The sequence below is a fragment of the Galeopterus variegatus genome, unplaced genomic scaffold (genome assembly GCF_000696425.1).
Source record: "Galeopterus variegatus unplaced genomic scaffold, G_variegatus-3.0.2 Scaffold1283, whole genome shotgun sequence".
Taxonomy (NCBI): domain Eukaryota; kingdom Metazoa; phylum Chordata; class Mammalia; order Dermoptera; family Cynocephalidae; genus Galeopterus; species Galeopterus variegatus.
This window is the reverse complement of record NW_007727394.1, coordinates 376,360-380,983: the sequence shown is the minus strand read 5'-3', so window position 1 is coordinate 380,983 and position 4,624 is coordinate 376,360.

Below are 4,624 nucleotides of genomic sequence, written 5' to 3'. Positions count from 1 at the left end.
CCTGTACAATTGCAGAGACCCACCCTTAAGCAGAGGACAGGGAACAGGGTGGGTTCCATCTGAACGTTGCTCAGAATTGTGTGGGCCATCTGTCTCTTGATGGTCGGAAATTTTCTCTGAAGCTAATGATGCACCAAAGTAGAAAGATCAAGGACTTTTAGAGTCAGACTGACCAGGATCTAAAGACCGACTCAGCCATTGACTGGCTGCGTGATCTCAGGCAGGTTACTTGGTCCTGCTGACCCTTGGTTTTATCTACACAAGGAGTGCCATACCATGCCATAGGATTATTGTGAGAATTAGAGACAACTTATGCACAGTACCTAAGTGGTGCTCAAAATTACAACTATGATTATGGGAAGAATGCCTAGGTTTGCTTGCAGGAGTCCAGGATGATCTAAACATCATCTCTTGAACTCAAACATTTGATGTTTAAATATCTACAACTAAAGATTTAAAGTGAAAGGAAGAAATATTGACACTAGGAGTCACACACAATCCCCACATGCACTCATTCCTACACCAAACCTAAACTATGGCAATAAAACAAGAAGGCGCCTCTTCCACTCATGTACCTCCTAATACCTGGAGAAAAAAGACTCTAGTTTCTCATCTCTGTGCCCTGTCCCCAGCACAGTGCCTGGTCCAGCTGCTGAAGCTGAGCTCTTTGCCCACATCCCTGGTTTTGATAGTTCCAGCTGATATGCAGAAAGTTGAGAAAAAAGACTCTAGTTTCTCATCTCTGTGCCCTGTCCCCAGCACAGTGCCTGGTCCAGCTACTGAAGCTGAGCTCTTTGCCCACATCCCTGGTTTTGATAGTTCCAGCTGATATGCAGAAAGTGGCAGAACAGGACGGGGTTGCTTCTTTGATTCAGTGGGAAAGGAAAGGAGACATGGCTAAGAAAAAAATCTGCTAACAGCCTGGCAGTGCTCGGTTCTGCAGGAAGAGGAGCAACAGTGGCATCTTCAGGGCAGTCGATGAACTTGGCCGGGAAACAGAGGAGGCAGGGAAAGCTCTGATTTCAGAACACACTCCGCAGTGGAGACAGTCAGCTGGTGACCTTGCCTTTCTCCACCTGAAAGTACAGGTATTGTGCACAAGTGCAAGCCACCTTATATAAAGCCCCAGGCCCCCACGTTCCAGCTGATCATTGACATTTCTCCCCATGCTGGTAGAAAGGTTTCAGCCAAACTCTCATGGAATTGGAAACTTAGAAGAGTGTGTGTCTGGTAATGTCTCTAAGCAAGCAATGGAAACTGATATTAATTTTCAAAGAAACAAAATTATCAATAAGACATTAGGCAGCTCATAAAACCTCTGGGAAAGCTGGGGTACCAGGCTCAGGGGACAGGCAGGAATGAAAGGAAGCTAACCATTCAGAACCCAAAGGATGCCGCAGGGTGATTCTAGTGAGGACATCATGTGGTCGCCCACAGTCTCCACCAGCACTACCTCCAACACTGGCAGCTGAGAGTTGCAGCTGGACTCACTGCTCCTGCTGCCCCTGAAGAGTGGAGGATGCAGGTGATACCTGTGCCTTCACCAAAATGAAACCTCCACTGTCCCTGCTTCTTGACATCACTAGCGGTCCATTCAGAGTCCCAGGTGGTTGTGAATGATTGGCCAGTCCCAGGCCACAGCTTGCATTATAAGGGGTTTCAGGAAAAAGATCTTGCCAGACAGAGATGAATTCCCCAAACATAGAAAAGGCACTCTGCAGATGCTGGGCAGCAGAATACTGTTAAATAGAAATTACTGAAGGCCATTGTTTTGGACTAAATTCCTGCACTAAGCCCCAACAGACCAGACTAAAAATTAAAATGGAGTCACTCCTGCTTAAATTCCATGTCTCTTGGGTCATGGTCTGACCTTTCCTCCACAGGTATGATAATGAAGTTCTCTCTGCTTTAATCCTTACAGAAAAAAGACCCAATGTTAATTTATCAGTTATTTTCCTATTGTTCTGTGTCCCTGTTCCCACTTAAAAGTAACTTTGAAATGACCAATCTGCTTTTTTGTTCTTTGTTTCTGCTTTCTTTATAGCCTTTTCTGTCTTTTATATATATATAGTCTATTTTATATATATATATATATGGTTTTTGGGTTTTGGTTTTTGTTTTTGTTTTTTGCAGCTGGTCTGCTTTTCTATCTATAAAGCCTTTGTTATTTGTAATAAACTTTGGAGCATTTCTCTGACTCTGTTGGATGGTGTGTCCCCAGCCAATCTTCACATTTGTCCCCCAATAAACTTTACAAAATTATTTCTGCCTGGACAACCTTAATTTCAGTCAACAATACCAATAATTGTCACCTGCAGACGGGGATGGCAGAGAGGCAAATTGCAGACCCGCCACCAGGGGGTGTTCTGAGTTTGTGGGAAATTATGGGAAAAAGTAGAAAAGGGCACAAGCCAGGAATGCAAAAATCTAGGTGCAAGTGCTGATGGGATGGCAGAGAGGCAAATTGCAGACCCGCCACCAGGGGGTGTTCTGAGTTTGTGGGAAGTTATGGGAAAAAGTAGAAAAGGGCACAAGCCAGGAATGCAAAAATCTAGGTGCAAGTGCTGATTCTGCTACTTAGCTATTGACCTGGACAGGTAAATAAGCGTCTCTGGGTTTTTTGTCATGCACAGAATAGGAACATTATTCCTGCCTACCTTGCAGGGCTGATGTGTATATCAAATTAGATTTTGTGGACAGGCTTTGGAAATTGTGTTGTTGTTACTGAGTAAATCCATTTGCCTCTCTGGGTCCCAGTTTACCCACCTGTAAAATAAGAATGATATATAAAAAAAAAGTATTCCCTACATTTTAGGGCTATTGCAAGGTAAACTAGAATATTATAAATTAATGGCTTATTTACAGATTGAAATTTTTGATGCCTGGGATTTGCCTCAAAATCATGGAGGTGGTGAATGGGAAAGGAAATGTATAAGAAATGACTATGGAGAAGACTGAGCATGAATTACGTTAAATAAAAATTAAAGGAAACCATTGTTTTGGACTAAGTTCCTGCACTAGGTCCCAAGACCAGACTAAAAGTTAAAATGCAGTCACCTCTGCTAAATTCCGTCCCTTAAGCTTTGGTCTCACATTCCAAGAAGTCAGGAGAAAGATAACAGCCAATTTCCCCAGACAGGCCAGTTTAAACCTTCAATGGGCATGATAATGAAGTTCCCTCTGCTTTACTCCTTACACAAAAGAGATAGCCTGAAGTAACCTGATGTTATTTTTCTATTGTTCTGTCTTCTCCATCCTACAAGCAAAGTCACTTTAAAACGACCAATCCTCTTTTTGTTCCTTGTTTCTATTTTCTTTAGCCTTCTTCTGTCTGTAAAACCAACCTCCTCTACTTGGCTCACTGGAACACTTATTCTATTTTATGGAATAACGTGTTGCCCGACTCTAGAATAGCAATAAAGCCAAATGAGATCTTCAACTACATTTGTTGTAATTTCGTTCTTTGCCAGTTAGTGTTGAAGTGGGCTGAGCTGGTGGGCCCATTACAACACCATTTTCTCTACATTACTGTGGGTATGAAACCTTTTATTTTCACCTGAAGCGTCTTGGACTTAGAAAAACAGGTCACAATTTTATTATTAGAGTCAATCAGTATCAAGAGTCCCCCTGCCCCCTTCCCCCCAGGCATTGTGTTTCCTCAGGCAACACGGTCTCCTCCTCTCTGCCCACCACCCTCCTTCCTCGGCGGACCACCGATGTGAGAACGTATAAAGTAAAACATCTTTGGTGGCCAAATGTTGGTTTGAAACAAAATGGAAAGACCCAAAGAACTAACTGCCAACAACAAAGCAGGCAAAGCAAGCGTTCACATGCCCCTTTTAAGGGCAGTCTTTGCAAAGTAAGCCTTTCTAATAGGCAAAGACGGCCTCAAGCTTCTTTCTCAACTTGCACCGGGTTTAAACCGCAGGAAATAAGCAGCAGACACGCCCCTCGGGCTGCGTCCCAAGTGCCAGCAGGTCGTGCAGGGAGGGACGCATCCGGGTTGTGCCAACACTACGACCTATGCACTGCCAGCCCTCCCGCGGGGAAAGCCTGCACTTGCGCAGGGTGGGGTTTCAGGTCACCATAAGGCTGTGTCCAGCAGACCCACAGTCGCCCTTGCGGTTTGATTCGACTGCCTCGTCTCCCTCTAAGAAAACACGGCGCAGGGCCAGCGTCGCGTGCCGCCCGCCCAACTTCTTGGCCCTGTCGCTGACGCCCGAAACAAACATGGCGCCCTGCGAGGCAGAAGCGCTTCCGCCCCCACCCAAGATGGCGGCGGGCGGGGAGGGGCTGGCGGGCGGAAGTGGCGGCGCTCGGCTGACCCGTGTGCCATGGCGGCCGCGGCCACCTCCTCCGCGCTCAAGCGCCTAGATCTGCGCGACCCCGCGGCGCTTTTCGAGACGCACGGAACGGAGGAGATCCGCGAGCTGGAGCGCCAGGTCCGGGCCGAGATCGAGCACAAGAAAGAGGAGCTGCGGCAGATGGTCGGCGAGCGGTACCGCGACCTGATCGAGGCGGCCCACACCATCGGCCAGATGCGCCGCGGCGCCCAGGGGCTGCTGGACGCCGTGAGGGCCACCGACCAGTACTGCGCCCGCCTCCGCCAGACCGGCTCGGCCTC